This window comes from Panthera uncia (genome assembly GCF_023721935.1).
Source record: "Panthera uncia isolate 11264 chromosome A1 unlocalized genomic scaffold, Puncia_PCG_1.0 HiC_scaffold_17, whole genome shotgun sequence".
In the NCBI taxonomy this organism is placed as follows: domain Eukaryota; kingdom Metazoa; phylum Chordata; class Mammalia; order Carnivora; family Felidae; genus Panthera; species Panthera uncia.
The window spans coordinates 46,082,880-46,101,733 of NW_026057577.1; the positions used below are offsets into that span (position 1 = coordinate 46,082,880).

Here is an 18,854-nt window from a genome sequence, read left to right on the forward strand (position 1 = left end):
TCCATTTTTGGGCCCTGGTCTAAAGTCTTTATGTATATTGCTATGAAAGGAATTGCATTCCCCCCAAATTCATAACCTGCGATGTAACTGTATGTGCAGATGGGATCTTTGGGAGCTAATTAGGGTGAGGTGAAGTCATGGGGGTGGGTCCCTTATGATGGTATCAGGAGCTTTTTAGGAAGAGGAGGAGAGAGAGGTGAGAAGACAATGAAAAGATGGCAGTCTGTAAGCCAGAAAGAGGGTCCACACCTGGAAGCAAAGACGTCGAGAACCTTGATCTCTGATTTTCCTGCCACCAGAACCATGAGAAAATACATTTCTGTTGTTTAAACCACCCAGTGTATGGTATTATGTTATGGAAGCCCAAGCAGACTAATAAACATCTTAATTCACATATTAATTCACTTAATCATCACAATAGCTCTCTGAAATAAGTCATATTATTAGTCCGTTTCTGCAGATAGAAAACTGCAGATGGAGAATAAAATCCTTGCTCAAGGTCACCGTGATTCCAACCCATGCAGTCAGACTCCAAACCCATGCTCTTAACCACTGTGCAGTATATGAAAACACTGTGCAAAATCTCAAATATAAGCCATCTGTTAGAACTGACGAGCTCATTCTAGGAGGCTCACTGCCAGCTCAGTGAGATGCCTTCATGTTTCATATTGTGGCTCCTCATGGGACAGGGTGTAGTGCAGCTGGTGTAGTCATTTGGTTGCTCACTTATAATTATAGGACAGAAAACAACAATAGCTGTGTTATTTTTGGGCCCAGAGGATAGGCCTTTAGGGCTGTGGGGTTGGGGGGATGGATAGAACACTTAGCTTGGCTCTTTAAAAATGAGATTGACTTGAAGTGTTTGAACATGAGTTCTTTGTAGTCCACTGTGGGTAGCTGCACAACACCACCCCCCACAACAATGGTACTCATGACCTTGAGGTCAGTTCCCAGGGATGTACATTCCTTTACTCAGGAGGCTCAACCTTTTGGGTAATTGTGCATTCAGTGGCTCCCTCATCCTGTCTCTAAACGCAAAGTTGTTCTTTGTGTAGACATGATGCTAATGTCATTCTCTTTTCCCTGCATACAGATGGAGCATACAGAGGAGCCAGATGGACTTGTGGTGGCTCTAGGACAAGGCTTCAGCAGGAGATTATACTAATCACTGACTCGTACGCCTGTGAGCTTGAGTTCTATGTAGGTAAGCATACAATGTTTTTCATAAACACTAAATTAAATGCAAACATACTTTTATATTGTCATCACTTTGAAGAGATTTATCTTTCACAGCAAAGAATTATCTCTAGCTCATAAATTCAGTCCATGCTTCACTTAGAAGAGTGTTTGTTTTTCTAAATCTAATCCTAAGAAATCAGCCATGAGCTTCCCAAATATTTCATTCTTGTTAATGATGCTTGCTTTAAATTCAAATCCCATTTCTCAATATCTCTTTGACATAGTCAAGAAGCTGTCATTTTCCAGCTATTCCTAGTATGTTAAGAGGATTTTGAAGCTATCTATTAATGAGTGCTGCTCCCCTCCTGTTCCTCCCCACAGCATCTCTCTAGAGCAAGAAGGAGGGTGCATGCTTATTTGACCCTAGATTTGGGGAAAGAGAGTGGACTGAGCAAATTTGAGATGCTGTTAGGGGTTGAAATTGAGGGTGTTTTGGTTACAAGTGTGCTAGCCAGAGATCACTTCCCTAAGGGTAGATATTTTCTGTTTGACTTTGGAATGAATATAAGAAAACAGGTAAGGCAACCTCCCATTTACTGAGTACTCACGATGTGCATGGTGTTGGTCTGAGTGCACAGAACTCACTGTATCAGATCCTTATAGTAATCTCATGGGTAAATATTAAGATTTCTCATCATTTATTAATTTTTTTAAAGTTTATTTTTTTATTTTGAGAGAGACAGACAGACAGACAGACACTACAAGTATGGGAGGGGGAGAGAAAGAGAGAGAATCCCAAGCAGGCTCCATGCTGCCAGTACTGAACCTGATGCAGGGCTTGATCCCAGGAACCACAAGAGCACACCCTAAGCTGAGATCAAGACTCAGATGCTCAACCATCTGAGCCACCCAGGTACCCCATGATTGTTCACCATTTAAACATGGGCAAATGTATCAGATAACTTGCTTATTTAGGAGAAGTAAGGTTGCAAAGCTGGTTAGTGGCAAATCGGGATTTGAACACATATGTCTGAGTCCAGCATCTTAGTTTGTAGCCCCATGCGGTGCTCCATTCACTCCACATATATTATTAAGGAGAGTCAAATGAAGGCACCAGAGGAACCATTTCTTACTTTTATATATAAGAAATAAGGAGATGCCCATTTGTCAACATTAATTCAGGAAACATTTATTAAGTCCCCCGGGGTACGTGGGGGCACTTAGAAGGATATTACCTCTCAGAGGGGTGGTGTGTTAGAGGCGCTGTGTTAAGAGTATTGTGTCATGAGCACTCCATTAGGCGCACTGGCACTTTTAGACATGGACTCTAGTGTAGCAGAATCTTCTCTCTTTTCACTTATACCAAGAACCAGAGTGTAAACAAAGAGATCCCTCATCTAATGGGGGCCGAAGTGCTGAGACAGTCGTTCAAAGCTCTAAATCATTTTTCAGACCTTCCTGAAGGTTCCCTGGGGATACTTCAAAATTCAATTCAGTATGTGTTTCGTAAGTGCTGACAATATGCCTAGTGGAGGGCTTGTACTGAAGAGACCGAGGTGATTAAGACATCTTTCCTCTCCTTGAAGAGGTCCCAGTCTAATGGGGGTCATTTATCTGTTCCAGGTACAAATATAGAGATCCTGTCACACTCAGAAATAGAGAAATGTGTGAGTGTCTCTATCCCAAGTAGGGTTTGAAAATCAGTATGTAAACATCTGCAGTATAATACCATAGGAAAACCAATGTAAAGTTATGAGGAAAGGGGGGGTAAAAATGTCAGGGTGATAAAATTACACCTGGAAAATTGTTAGTACATGAGGCAATACCTAACATTGTTGTCAGCTGGTCTTCGACTTCCTGGCTCTCAGAGCAAACAGGGCAACGTGATCAGTCCCCAGGCACATGAGAGCCCCAGAAACATATCTGTTCTTCAAGAAAGGTATGTGTTTTTCCTGGTTTCAAAACCTGGGAAAAGTTTTTGCTCTGTGTCATACCAGAGAACCATGTGAAATAGTGACCCATAGCCTCAACATCATAGCACGTTCCAGCAATAAACACAATTGGTATTTCCAAGTGTCAGCTTATTAGCACACCAGCTAAGTTAATAATGCCAAAGTGAAATTCCAGGAATAAACATCCACTGGGGCCAAAGTGGTCAGTCAAGGATCACGTTGGCTATTGCTGTGGTTTCACCTTTGGCTTGAAATTTGCCTCTCGGGACATATTCCAAGGGTATCTCTGGAAAGGAGTTAGGTGCTTTGCTTTTTTTTTTTTTTTTTTTAAATTTTATTTATTTATTTATTTATTTATTTATTTATTTATTTATTTATTTATTTTAGACCAGGCGTACTCAACCTCACACTTAAGGCAGCTTGATCACATGCTGGTGTTTTTTTTTGTGATTGTTGCATATTTGGGAATAAGATGGACAGTTGTCTCTGCTCTGTTACTTAAGTTGTATCATCACTGTGGGTGATTTGCTTACCTCCACTAAGCTTTATTTTTTCTCTTCTATGAGTTGGGAGAGTAGTATTTCCTTCACAATTTTATTGGGAAAAGCAGAGGAAACTACATGCACAATCACAAAGCTTGTGCTCAGGGTAGAGCAAACACTCATTTAACAGTGGATGTCCGGACAAAGTTACTGATAATTTTGATAAAAATGTCACTTGCTCACATTACAGAGAGCTGTCCTTTTTTCCTTAATGCCTTTAGTGTCATCACAAACATTTATTCCATTAGTATATTTGGCTACATTTTATCCCTACTAGGCATTCAGTGTAGGATTTCTAATGCCTTCTTTAATTTTGAGTAATTTTTAAATATAATCCTAGAACTTTTTGCTAAAAGCCAGGGCATACACCTGATCATTTTAGGTTTATGAAAAAAAGCACAAAACAAATGAAACAAAAACACTTTAGACCAACAGATGCTTCCCCAGGCTATACCAAGACCCTGGGTTACCATATGATAGAAAACCACATCCATAGCTTAGAGGAATACATTAGAGACCTGTGAGGCTGTAGGTTTAATTTTAATTTAAATTAAGATTTTCAGAAGGAGTGATTTCATTAATACCCTTGGTTAGTAGACAAGTACTAATTTGCATATCTGTACAGTACATACTCAAAGCAGGTGATAAAGGCTGGCGGTATAAAAGGCTCAGAAGGCAGGAACACCTGGGTGGCTCAATCTGTTGAGCTTTTGACTTAGCTCAGAGCATGATCTCATAGTTCATGAGTTCAAGCCCCACACTGGGCTTGCTGCTCTCAATACAGAGCCTGCTTTGGATCCTCTGTCTCCCTCTTTCTCTTAAGCCCCACTTGGGCTCTCTCAAAAATAAATAAAAATTAAAAATTTTTAAAGGCTCAGAAGGCAGATAGTTGTCTAACCTCCATGGGCCACATATCTGTGTCCTCACAAAAAGCCTGTACTTCGTTAAGTGCTCATAGGTGTAAATGTGTGCTTGCTCTGTTTTTCTAATCTTGGCTCCTTCTTTATCCCTCTCAGTGCAAGTCTCTTGTGTAGATCCCTTCAAGTTAGCTGACCAGGTGCCAGCTAAGCTTCTGACCCACTCTCTGTCACTTCTTAGGGGACAAATCAGTAGATTTGTCTCAGTAGATGCAGGGGGATATGGGTCAACATTACAAGGTTTCTGTTGAGTTTCCCTGTGAATAGGTACAATACGAATTTCAACAACTATTTGTTGGAAATTAGAGCCCTGTAGCTATGATTCGAATGCCTGCATGTGTCATGTGACACTGCATAAGGTCACACTGTCCCAGTCCCATTTCATACTTTGATTTGGAAGGCAGACTGGAGAACATTTAATTAAGTGTGCAAATTAGATCATGTTAAGTAAGTGTCTTGAGTACCTGGGAGACAAAGACTAGATTTCAGAGTAACTTTAGAGAATGAATCCGACATAGTGGAAGTTTAGGCAGGATTTTATGAATGCACACCCACAAATACACACACACATATGCACAGAGAGAGAGAGTGAGAGCCAGAGAGGCAAAAAGAGAGTCTGACATCATTATATATCCTCATTATATATACGATGACATCATTGTATCTCTCAATGCTTGGCACAGAGTAATTAGTGAATAAATATCAGTTTATTTGAAATAATCTAACAAACATTACCTCAAAAATATTAGGACAGGCTTTCTAGCAATTTGGTTCACAAAGATATCCAAAGTTAAGGATTTTTAAAAATTAACTAAAAAAACAAACTTGGTAATTTTTACCTATCTTCAGTGTCAGTTGCTTTAGTTGCTAAAACAAAACCTCAAAAACAAAACAAAACAATACAAAATACCTTATAGAACAATAAAGAAACAAAAGCTGGTGTTCTTTTTATGCCTTTTATTTCCTTCTTATCCTGAAGATATGGTTGAAGCTACAATAGATGCTGATTAACTTTTAATTTGGATTTGTGGTAGATTTTGTTCCCATTTGTTGTTGACACAGAATTCCCCCACCTGTGAGGAAGTTCTGGGTCCTCAGTAATTCGGGGATAATAATAATCTCTCCTATGCTGCAAACACAGTTGGTAGACAAACGTACTGAAATGATCAATATCTAAGATCGTCTAGAGTGGAGAGGATGGCTGAGAACCATAATAAACAGAAGATGAATTTCAGGTGGAAGAGTATGTTTGTTCACTGTTTACCATGCTAGGTGACCTGAGAGAGCACAGCTATGTAAAAGAGTATTACTCAGCCATAAAGAAGAATGAAATCTTGCCATTTGCAATGATGTGGTTGGAGCTAGAGAGCGTTATGCTTCAGCGAAATAAGTCAGAGGAAGACAAATATCATATGATATCAGTCATAGGTGGAATTAAAGCACATAATCAAAGGTGAGGTGGATGGGGGGGTTGGGTTAAATAGGTGAAGGGGATTAAGGAGGGCACTTGTTGTGATGAGCTCCGTGTGATGTATGTAAGTGTTGAATCACTAAATTGTACACCTGAAACTAATGTTATAGTGTATGTTGACTACCTGGAATTCAAGTAAAAACTAAATAAAAGAATGGTCTGCTTTGGCCTTTTCTGGGGGCTGTTCTTTCCTAAAACAAGCCAGTTTGTATTTATATCAAGTTCTGGATTTTTCTTTGGCTTTGTGACCTCTGGATGCTGTCTCAGGCAGTTCTTTCTCTCATTCTGCCTCCTCTTTCAATAGTGTTTTCTTTAAGTGTTTCACAATCTTTTGGTAAGCTTTAAATAAAATCAACCCAGGCCAGAGAACTTACAACTTGAAACAAAAAAGAATTCTCGCCTACTTGGTGGATTTTCCCAGCGTCTTTAGATGTTTTCATTATTTTTGGCAATTAGGATAAATGTAGAGGAAAAAGAAATTTGAAACAATTAATTTTTAACTCTCCATGGACTATATAAAATTGTCATTTTTTTTTTCTTACCTATCTTTGCTTTTTGTTCAATGGTGAAGTCTACTTGGAACTCTGGAGCTCTGGTAGCCAAATTTTTGGGAAAAACAGTCACAGGATTAAACACAGATAGACACTTCTCCCTTCCTGCTTGTGTGATTTCTGGCTGCTTCCCCTTCTATAAAATTAAAGTAATTCTACCTACTTCCCAGGACTGAAATGTTGATTAAAAGCTCTGATCTACGTGAAGCCCTTAGCATGGCACATGTAACATAAATGGTAGTTGTATCATCAACAAAATGAAAAGGCAGCCTACTGAGTGCAAAAAAATATTTGCAAGTTATACATCTGACAAGGAGTTAATATCCAAAATATATAAATAATTCATATTTCTCAATAGCACAAAATCCAACAAAAGTTCTGAAGAGATATATTTCCACAGAAGACATAGAGATGGCCAACAGTACATGAAGAGATGCTCACCATCACTGATCATCAGAGAACTGCAAATTGAAACCACAGTGAGATATCACCTTTTTAGGATGGTTATAATAAAAAATACAGAGATAATGCTGTGGATGGTGTGAAGAAATGGGAACCGTTGTGCACTGTTGGTCTGGCTGGTATGGAGAACAGTATGGGGATTCCTTAAAAAATTAAAAATAGAATTACCATATGATCCAGCAATTTCATTTCTGTGTAAGAAAACAACACCAATTCACAAAGACAATAGGCACCCCCATGTTAATTGTAGAATTATTACAGTATCCAAGCCTTGGAAACAAGCTAAGGTGTCCATCAATGGATAAGTGAATAAAGAACAATTTTATATACATAAAATGGAATATTATTTAGCTGTACAAAAGAAATCTTGGTATTTGAGACCACATAGATGGATCTTGCAGGCATAATGCTAGCTGAACGAAGTCAGAGAAACACAAATACCATATGATCCCACTTACATGGGGAATCTAGAACAACAACAAAACTCAAAACCAAGTTCATAGATACAGTGAACAAATTGGTAGAGGGGCAAGGGTAGGGGTTGTGTGAAATGGGTGGAGGGGGTTAAAAGGTACAAACTTCCAGTTAAAAAGTAAAGAGGTCATAGGAATATAGTTTAAAGCATGGTGACTATAGTTAATAATGCTGCTGCATATTTGAAAGTTGCTAAGAGAGTACAACTTAAAGGTCTTCATCACAAGAAAAAATATTTTTTGTGACTTTGTATTGTGATGAATGTTAACCCACATTATTGTGGTGATCATTTAACACTACATACAAATATTGAATCATTATGTTGAACGCCTGCAACTAATATTACATGCCAATTGTACCTTAATAAAAAATTATTGGCATAGTCACACTGAGAATATAATTCATTCAAAAGACTTCATATTTTATTTATATAGTTCAATAAAATGTGTTCAAATACAAAAAGAAAAAACAAACAAAAATGGCAGTCATTATTATTTAGTAATGGGTTCATTAGCCAGTAAGATTTGGGATTGTAGTCCCAGTGAATATAGTCACATTAAAATATTGTCAGATTTGAGACTTGTTTACGTTTGATCAATTACTCCTTTAAATTCCCTGTACCTATTGATAGAGCCTGTCACAAGGAAAATTAAAATCCAGGCAACATGACATTTTGCACTGCACTTTTCCACAGAGAATAGACATATGTTAAGACTCCAAGGAGAGGATGAAGTGATGCCTATTTAGACCCGTAACTGTGTTGTCCTCTGGTGCTTCACAGACATTGGTGTCATAACTTGTTAAGAAGCAGAGCAGAAGAGGATTCTGTGGTCAAACATATTTAGGAAGTAGTTCCCATTGCAGGACATGGACTGTTGTTGCCTTGGGCTGTTCCAGTCAAAAACATAGGAATCCCTTTTGCTTCTCTCTTTCCCTTACCCCTTGCTTTCCAGTCCACCAGCAAGTCTTCTCCCCCCCCTCCCCCCCATTTCCAAAGTGTATCCTCTGGCTCATCCACTTCTCTCTGTCTTCTCAGTTCTGCCCTCCAAACAGATCATCCTAAGCCATGATGCAACCTACCTGCCCACCTCCATGCCCCCCACAGTGAACAGCGAAATCACAGTGTTTCATTCCCCTACTTTGAGCCCTCTGTGATTTCCCATTACTCTGAGAGTAGATCCATATGGTTTCCTCATCCCTGCTGCTATCTGACCTCATATTACTGGTTCATTCACCCCATTCTGGCCCCACAGGCCTTATTTCTGCCCTTGAATATGACAATCTTACTTCTGGCTGAGGGCCTTAGCCTGGAGAACATTTCTTCTGGAGCTCGTTTTTGTAAACACCTCCACATACCACCTTTCCTTACATGCTATAGCACATCTTCGTGTTGTATGTTATTTTTAGAGATCATGCCAAGTTATTTATAACTTGTTCCTAGCCTTGCCTGGAGAGTAAATCTTTTTCAAGAATGCTGTTTTATCACCAAGTGCCCAGTACAGTGCCTGGCATTTCCACCAAGTGTCTGTAGATACCCCCTGGTATCTCATAGACATTCACATATTTATTGTTCTGGTTAAATAGCAGCTGGTGCTAGCCCTTATACATCCCTAACAATATGACCGCATTTTTGTTCATTAGTCCTTTTAAGATATGCTCTTAGCCATAAAATGAAGTACCATTTTTGTTTACTGTAATGACATCTTTAGATGAAACTTACAAAGTTGTTTTTTTTTTTTTTTGAAAGTTGCAAAGTTAAAGCTTGTTTTCTTCCACTGGGGGGCAATTTTAAATTTAAAGTAAGAAAGTATACCTTGGTCTCCATGACTATAAAACTGGACTTGAAGCGTTAAAAATTTATATTTTTAGACATTCAATTAAATGCTTTTCTTAAGCCCTGGAGCAGCTGGTAAACATCACACACTAAACAAAAAAGTCTTGTTTTCATTTTACGTTTTACTTTCAGATGATATATATATTCGATAAATATAATACATTTATTTCAAACCCTAAAGCAATTTTAAAAGAATGAATGTCAGATGGAGATTTATTTTTCAGAATTCTTGGAATGGCTGCGTAGACTATTTTATTAGATGGTGACTTTAATTTTTAATTAAAGTTAAAAAAATGCTTTTGTCATCAGAAACCAGTTTAGTAATATTTCAGTGTATTTTCTTCTTTACTAGAATATTTCCTATGTAGACTTGGGTTTTCAAAGCAACAGAAATATTTTTCTAATGAAATATTCTAGAGCTCCAATATTTTAAAACAGAAATATCCTGACCCAAATAGTCATTAGTTGTATGAGCTTTGGAAAAATTACTTAACCATTGAGTCTGTTTTCCCTTGTATAAAATACAGATAGCAATGTTTATTTTATTGACTTGTAGGAATTAAATGTGACACTTCCAGCTAAGTGCTTGACATAAAACAGTCCCTCAATAAGTGCTAGTTATTTTTTATGTTGCTCTCCTTTTAGTACATTCATCCCACTGAATTCCTACTGTGTGCCTAACATTTGCTAGCTACTAAATATGACAGGACTGAGACCGGGTCGCTGACCTCAGGCTTGGAGAGGGCCTTTGCATTAATGACTTTTAGTATGGCTTGAGAGTTAGGGTTTATAATGTACGTAAACTTATATGTTATAATTGTTATCTATAAAGGAATAAATAAATAATACATAAATCTTTATATATAGTAGTCAAAGTTCCAAGGTCAAGTTAAGAAACATTGAGGTATAGGGCTCTTGGGTGGCTCAGTTGGTTGAGCCTCCAACTCTTGTTTTTGGCTCAGGTCATGATCCCACCGTTCATAAGTCTGAGCCCTGCATCGGGGTCTAAACGGGCACTGTGGGGCCTGCTTAGGATTCATTCTCTCTCTCTGCTTCTTCCCTGCTCAGGCCCTCTCTCTCCCTCTCTCTCAGAATAAACATTTTAAAAAAAGCATTGAGGTTTAGGATTACAGAATCACTACTTTGTACTCCTGAAACAAACATGACATTGTGTGTTAACTATACCTCAACTAAAAAAAACAAACAAATATTGGGGTAGACAAGTGTGTTTGTGTGGTATTCACTAGTGTTTGGTACTTCTAGAGTTCCAAAGCCAAGTTGGTAAAAAAAAAAGCTGTGATGGTTTCACTCTAGGACTTCTCAGGGTCTTACTTGGGGAAGATATAGTATGACTATCTAAGAAAAGCTGTGGCAGTTTGGTGCACATGTGATTTGGTGCGCAATTTGATTTGTAAATTTTGAGTCAGTATTACACACATTTTATGGGACTGTCTAGGAAGAAGGGAAATTTGCAGTTGAAGCTACCATTCTTCTGTTGATTGTACTTCCCCATATGGGATTCACATTGGACCTAAAGATGAATACAATGTCAATGGGTGAAAAAGAGGGATAAGGAAGTCATTCTGGGAAGGAGAAAGTGCATGAGAGGTTCTTTCTTGGGGAGTAAGCATTAAGCAACTATTTTTTCTACGGACTATTATGAATTAAATGAATTTATATACAAATGTGTATGTAAGTGATTTGAATTTAATAAAAATTAGAATAAGAGGAACAGCTGGCATTCAGGTAGTGTTTGAAAAGCTGTATAAAGCCTCAACACACTTATATTCTAAGATTTTCAACTTCTCCATTGAGGGGTTTTATAATAATTCTAGATTTCATTCTTTTTCCAACCTTACGACCTTGGTAGGGTATTTTTGGTAAACGCATGATTCCATAGCTCTTCCCAAGATCTGTTTGTATGAAACCACTAACATTTTAGAACAAAACAGAAGCTTTGCCAAGCTTGTGAAGATTTAAATATGTTTATGAGCGATTTTACGTCTGTATGGAAAAGCTGTTTTCACTGTTCCTCCCAGTTTGTCACACAGCTCCTTACCATTCCCCCTATCTTCTTCCAACCCTCCTGTACCAGCTGTTTGAGCCAGGAGCCCCACTTTCCTGACTGTGTCCTCATGGTGCCCTCACCCTGGCCCCCTACTGTGTCATCCCTCTTGGTTTCCTTCCCTCTGATTGCATGGATTGTCATACTGGCTTTCCAGACAGTTGGGCTTCAGTTAGACAAGTATATATTCTGGATCCCGTCCTCCCTCTGCCCTTGCTAGAGGTAGTCCCTCATCGGTCTCTTAAATTCTCACAGGAGAAGCTTGGAGGAGACCTGAAGGGCTCTCCTTCAGTTCCCCCAATTCTATACAATTTTAGGGGCTTTTTCAAGACCAAACTCCATCTTTAAGGACCAAAACCCAGTGTTTGCCTGTCTTTCTACCACTGACGGTCTGTCTTACAATTTTCCTTCCTTGACTCCAGATTTTATGAGAATTTTGTCTACTGGACAAATATAACTAAGGATGTATTTCCCTATTAATTAGAGCTTTCATTTGGCTTGAAATAAGTATCAGCATTCTTGGTGTTTTAGCCTGAGCATCATAAATATGTTATAGTTTGAATAAATGAATGACATACAAAGAGAATTTTGATATTAAAAAGGCTCTAGGAGCCCAGGAGGAACAGGGATTCAAGGCTAAAAAAAGCATTTAAACTAGGAGAACAGTTCTAATGGTGAAGATTCCAATAGGCAGTGCTATCTCAGACTTGTTGGAAGAATGGAAGGGACAACAGGATTTGACTTTCTGCTCAGTTCCTACTGTGCGAATCCTTGCCAGTGCTTATTAACACGTACACTTGCTCACTGTCATGTGTGCTTACATACCAGACGTGTGAACATTTTCTCCTTGTGGAAGTCTGGGGGAAATTCTGGAAATGTAACTTTGTATTGATAATTTGTAATATGAACTTAATGGTCACTCTTCTCCAAAGTTACCAAATAATAGAGGAGACTCTTAAGCTAGTCTCAAGAAGATTTCAAAAAAAAAAAAAAATGCTAACTATCAAGGATTTAGTGATTAAGAAAAGAAAAATGCCAGCTTCCCTTTTCTTTCATTCTCACCAAAAGACAGTTTTATCAATGGTTTTTCCTAGCAGGGAAAATCCTTAACTATAACAGTCCTGTTTATTATTGAGAATGGACCTTTCTGTTCATGGAAATTGAAGAAATAGAGGACCTCAGCTCTCCGTAGTATTTAAGGAGAGCCAGGAGAGATTCTATACTACTGGTGGAGGGAACAAACTAGAAAATCAATCAGGAGCTGAAGTGGAGGAGTCTTGGTAAATGACTTTGAGAAGCACCTGAGATTTAATGTTGAAAGAGATAAATGAAGATGTTGCAAATCTGTACTCCTGTCAAATTTACAAATGGGATCACATCAATACTAGAACAAACTCTGTGGGTTTCACATTTCACAGCAAAGCGAAGGAAAGAAAAGTTGCAGTTCAATAAAAAAAAGAATCACATTCTTTCTATGAAATGCAATGGTATGATAGATAGAGAGAAAGACTTATTGGAACAGGCAAGAAAGTATCTTTTAGGTGTTTGGTAAACAAGATAATAGATAAAGGAAGTAACTGTTGAATAAGAAAAGTAGCTTTATATCTATGTTTTAAGAAATTTATTTGGAACCAGCAGAATTTTTGAAGATAAGTACTCAGTTTTTTAATAGGTTTTGATATACAGAAAAATATATTCCTAATGTATATATCCCCTAATATTATGCATATCTATCTATCTATCTATCTATCTATCTATCTATCTATCTTTTCACTGATTGAAGTCCATACCTCATTCAGAGTTCCCAAGTTTTCCCCCGATGTCCTCTTTCTGTTCCAGAATCCCATCGAGGATATCACAGGACATTTCATTGCCATGTCTCCCTTGGTCCTTTCTTGTTCACGATAGCTTCTCAGACTCTCCTTGCTGATGACTTTGAAAGTTTTGAGGAGTATTGGTCAGGTATTTTGTGAAATGTCTTTCAGTTGGGATTGGCTTGGTGTGTTTCCCCTGATTACACTGGGATTATAAATTGTGAGGAGGAAGACCACAGAGGAAAAGTGCCATTCTCACCACATACTTATCACTGTTGATGTGAACCTTGACCACATGGCTGGGGAAATGTGTGTTTGTCTGGCTTCTCTGCTGTAGAGTTAATCTTTTTACCTTTCGCATACTCTTTGGAAGGAAGACAGTATAAGCAGCACAGACTTAAGGAGTGGAAAGTTGTACTCCATCTCCTTGAGGGAGGAGCATCTACGTAGATTATTTGAAATTGTTCTGCATAGGTGCTTTGTCTCTTCTTCCTCATTTACTTATTTATTCAATAGTTTATTCACATTAATATGGACTCATGGATATTTATTTTATACTTAGAGTTATAACTCAACATTATTTTGTTTATTTTGTTGCTTAAATATTTTGAGCTTTGGCCATACAGAGTTCTTTCAGTTGGCTCCTATGCCTGTTGACATACTCCCATGATTGTGGCTTTTAAGTTTTGTTGTTGTTGTTACTGTTCTTTTTTTTAAGAATTTCCTTACTTCTACTACAAGAACCTCCAGGATCATCTTGTATATTTTTTGTATTAGTCCTAGAATCAGCCATTGTTCTGAAGAGTCCTGGTTCTCTTCATTGGAGAATGATAGGATAAATGAAGATCTGTGCCCAAGTGTGAGTATGAACACAGGGTGACCTACTACTCACTGTTTTACTGCTCCCACCCCATTTTATGGGAAGCCCATAAAACTGCAGAAAGTGGTCAGTGAAAGTGAAAACTGCCTCAGATATCTGCTCAGTAAGGCTTGGTACCCAGAGATCTACTTTGGAGGGGGCTTCAATTTAACCTGCACTCATGGTAATATTAGTCAAACGTGTATTATGTTGCTCAAGATATGTATAGCCTGGCATTTGCAATGTGCATTTCACTTTGCCTTTGAAAATCTCTGAGAAGTTGGCTTGCTCAGCTTAAATATGTGGAGGTTTATAGCTTTCAGTTTGAATTTCATTGCACATGATTTCATTGCGTGGAGCCACATTTCACTTTGCAACTGAGCACCTGAATAAATGTGTTTTCTCGTCGAACTAAACAAACAAACAAAAATACCCATGAGCTAAAAGGAATAGAATGCCTGCTATACTCCAGTGCTGGGAACCCAGTAAAACTCCCACTTGCCATTGCGTGTTTCCAACCAGCAAGACACAAATCAGCCATCACACATTTCTCTGCCAGGGGAGCAGTGTGCATTTCTGTGTGATCAGCAGTGCATTGCAAGTGAAACTTAGCCAGCTGCTTTTCCAGAGCTATAATTCTCTTAGGAAAGTGAGAAAAAAAGCAGGTTTTAAAATAGAGCCAACAAAAAAGAAATAGGTGAAAAAGATGGATAATAGTCATGAAGAACATTGTGGTCAACTCGTCCAACATGTCAACTGGTCTCTGTCTCCAAGGCAGGTGTTATTTTTATGCTGCCTTATGTTTAATTATTACATAAACTCTTACACTTAGTTTATGCTCAATGTCCTTGACAAGTCAGAAAATAGATTATACATATCTAAGGTTTTATTCCTTTTCCTGGGGAGAAGTATAAAGTAGTAGAAAGCAGGGTATAATCCACAGAGATAACATTCTTAACTCCTCAAATGGGCTTTGGAAGTTATGTTTTAAGCCTGAATTAGGGAAACAAGGGTCAGCATAGGTAGAGGGGGGGTGCTGCCAGGTCCTTGGGAACATGAAAGTGAAAAACTCAAAGTCATTCCCTCAAGGAGCGGACATTGCAATGGGATAATTCAAACAGCAAACATGCAACTGGATTCATGGAGCAAATTTCAGATACTGATAAATTCTGTGAAGAAAATTGAAGAGGGAGATGTGACAGACAGTAATGGGGCAGGAGGTTCTACTTCACCTCAGGTAGTCAGGAAAGTCCTTTGTGATGACATTTGAATTATGAGAGGAAATTGGGCACCTGAAGTCTGGGGAAGATACTTCTGACTAGAAGGAACAAGAAGGGTGAAGGCTCTGAAACAAAACTGACCTTGAAATGTATGAGGGGAAGAAGTAGGCTGATGTAGCTCAAATTTAAGATTTGAGGAGAAAAGTAAGGGAGATAATGTTAAAGGAATAAGCAGAGAACTGATTATACAGGGCCTTTTAGACTTTGGTAAGAAACTTGTATTTTAATGTGGGTGCAGTAGAAATTCATCAACGAGTAATAAGCGATGTAGTAAGTGATCTTTCTGCTATTTGTAGAACTGGTTATAGTTAAAAGGCAGCTACAGAAATTGACTGACAGATGGTGGCACACAGTTGGTGCAAGGTGGTAGAGTCAAGAATGATTCTAGAATAGACCTCCCTGAACTTGCTTTGGATTAGATACAGAATATGAGGAAGGAGAGGAATTAAGGATGACTTGAGGATTTTTGATTCGATCAACTGAGTGGACGTTGGTGCCATTTGCTCAAAAGAGAAAGACAAGGAAGGTGTGGACTGGGGAATCAAAAAATTCCTTTGGCCACACTAAGGGTGAGAGAGTTGTTAGACACCCATTGGGATTAAGTAGTTGGATATCTGAGTGTGAAGTTCAATAACACACTAAAATTGTTGATGCAAAATTGAATTATCAGAGTATGTTTATATTTTTGAAGCCAAGGGAGATTATCTAGGAAGAGAAGAAGGGTAGAGATCAGAAGAGAGTCAAAGACAGAATCCTGGCAGCATGACAGTGGTTAGGGGCTGGTGGTAGACAAGTCAGCAAGGAAGACAAAGAGACTACAGAAGGTGGGAGGAAATGTGGTGTCATAAAACTGTGAAAAAATTGTTTCCAGGAGAAATACCAATTCTTTCAAATGCTGATGAGAGTTGAAATAAGCTGAGGATTTCATTGGTCATTTGTGACCTTAACAAGGTTTATCTCAAAAAAGCAGTAGAGAGAAATCCTCTTTGCATTAGGTTGAGGAGAAAATTGGAGGCAAGTAAATGGAGACAGTGAGTATAGACAACCCCTTTGAAGAGCTAGAAGAGAGCAGAGATAGATGATCGGTGGTCACTGGGGAGGACATGGGCTCCAAGGACTGATTCTGAAGAAGGATAACAAACACTAAGATGTGTTTGATTTTCACTGTGAAATATCCAGAAGAGATGGAGAAAGGAAGAAGAGAGAAAGAGGATAATTGCAAGAGTGAAGTCCTTGAGGGACTGGGATTTGTGACTTAGGTGAAAGGTTTTTGTTTAGATAGGGGCAGGGACAGTTTCTCCTTAGTAATAGGAAGACAGCAGCATGTGTGGGCATAGGTCCAGTTAGGATGATAGTTTGATGGTGGGAAAATATCCTTCTCATCTGATTGCATGTAGTTTCTCTGTGAAGTATGAGGTGAGGTCTCTGGTATTTGATTCTTTCTGCTCAGCTCTTCGTTTTCCCATTTCCCAGATTACTTAGTGCTTGAACTCTTCTATAATATTAGCTTGAAAATGACTTTGGTTTGCCATGGGACCAACTCTAACTTCAAATCTATGAGACTCTATAGCTCTGGTGATCAAAATGGTCTTATGATGGCTTTTATGTCTCTTGCTAAGAATGCTGAGAGGGAAAACCTGAATGCTTCATTGTAGTGTCTTAGCTTTGGGTCACTGTCTACTTCCGATCCCATTAGCTATAGCTGAAGGTCTTGGAGACCTTGAACAAACACGCAGTGTAGACTTAAGTTCTTTATCATGGGCTATTGTAAAGAATACAGTGTGGATTAGACAATGTGTTAATTTCCTGTGGCTCCTTTGATAAATTACCATAGGCTTGGTGTCTTAAAACAACATAAATGTATTCTCTCACTGTTGTGGAGGCCTAAAGTTCAAAATAAAGATAGCAGCAGAGCCATGCACCCTCCTGAAGCTCTAGAAGAGAAATCATTTCTTGCCTCTCCTACTTCTAAGTGCCTGCTGGCATGTCTGGACATTTCTTGACTTGTGGCCACATCACTCCAATCCCTGCCTTCACATTGCCTTCTCCAGGTGGGTCCCTTTTCTGTGTGTCTGTTGGAAAACTCCCTCTACCTCTGTCTTATAAAGTTACGTATGATTATGTTTCGGGCCCAATAGCATCATTTGGAGAGGTCATCTTCTCAAGATCCTTAAGTACATCTTTTGCTACATAAAGTAGTGTTCACTCTTTTGCCATATAAGGTAATATTCATAGGTTCTACAGATTAGGATGTGTCTATAACTTTTCTAGGGCCGCCGTTCAGCCCACTGTACACAGGTACTTGAACTCTTAAGAATGTTTCCCAGGCATTCCCCTTTGACAAACATTTTCTAAAGGATAAGATTGGGGATAAAGGGTGCAAGTGTTGGATTCAATATTTTGCCTCAATTAGTCTCTGAGTAACCATCTGACGAAAAGGATTTGTGGTAACTTAAATATTGTTGATAGTCCCACTGAAAAATAGCACTCATTGGCACCGTTTTGGTTATGTAATGAGAGAATGCATTTGAACCAAACCTCTTTTCTCCTTGTTGAATATTGTATATACAGAACAAAAGCAGCAGATAACTGTGGAAGAGAAATTGATTAAATAGGCATTATCGTGAAGTGTGGTAAAACAGTTTATTAAAGGAACAGTCTGCCTTTACCTTGCTGTCTTTTCTTGTCAGTGAAAAAGGGAAAACAGGTATATAAGTAGGAAGTAGCTTCTGGAGTTAGAAGGGGATGAGAAAGAATAGTTGTAGCTTTATTAAAGCTGTTGGAGTCATTTCCTCTGCCACATTGAGTGTTCTCTGTACAATTCCCTTACCCTGCTGTCTTAGCTCAGGAAAGCACAGTTACAGTGCTGTCCTTGAGTCCACCTTTCTGGAAGAAATCCTCCTTTTATATAGTTATTCTTGTCGGAGCTCTTTTCTTCAGTCATTTAACTCCTAAGTTCCACCTACTAAATTAGAGGAGAGGAATTATTCTAAGCATCTAATTAATGACTTTCTCTTCTGGGATGTCTGAAGACCCCAGAGTTGTTTCCTCTGAGAAGCACCATCTTCATGTTTACATCTAGTCTACCTAATTTGACTTTAAACAGGGACCTTAATGCAGGGACCTGTATTCTGTGAAGTTTAGCAGCATCTGCAATTACTAAAGTCACTTGTTTTGCCCCTGTCCTCACCCCTGGAAACAAGAGTGGGCTCTAGAAATTTTACGAGGGAAGCCTCAAGCTTCCTGGAGGAAGATAAAAGGGGTTCCTCTTGGGTTTTTTAGCCCATGGAGAAGCTCATTGCTCACTTCCACCCTCAGAGTGGTTTCTGAAATTGCTGGCCTGCCTTCCCACGCAGGGAACAATGGGCCACCCCATTTGCCATTCTACTCTTATTGTTATGTTATGTTATGTTATGTTATGTTATGTTATGTTATGTTATGTTATGTTATGTTA

The 18,854-nt window shown here is 38.7% G+C and overlaps 1 long non-coding RNA gene across 3 annotated transcripts in view; it reads left to right on the forward strand.

The window, feature by feature from the left end:
- Positions 1–1,096: 1,096 nt before the first annotated feature.
- Positions 1,097–18,854, forward strand: part of LOC125935678 (uncharacterized) — a 33,706-nt gene continuing 15,948 nt past the window's right edge. Inside the window, exons 1-3 of one of the 3 annotated variants that reach the window (XR_007461758.1) lie at positions 1,097–1,204; positions 6,971–7,091; positions 14,039–14,120. This is a non-coding gene — a long non-coding RNA (uncharacterized LOC125935678). Of the gene's footprint in view, positions 1,205–6,970; positions 7,092–13,288; positions 13,410–14,038; positions 14,121–18,854 lie in introns of those variants that run through there. The other 2 variants (XR_007461759.1, XR_007461757.1) reach the window with 2 other exon arrangements.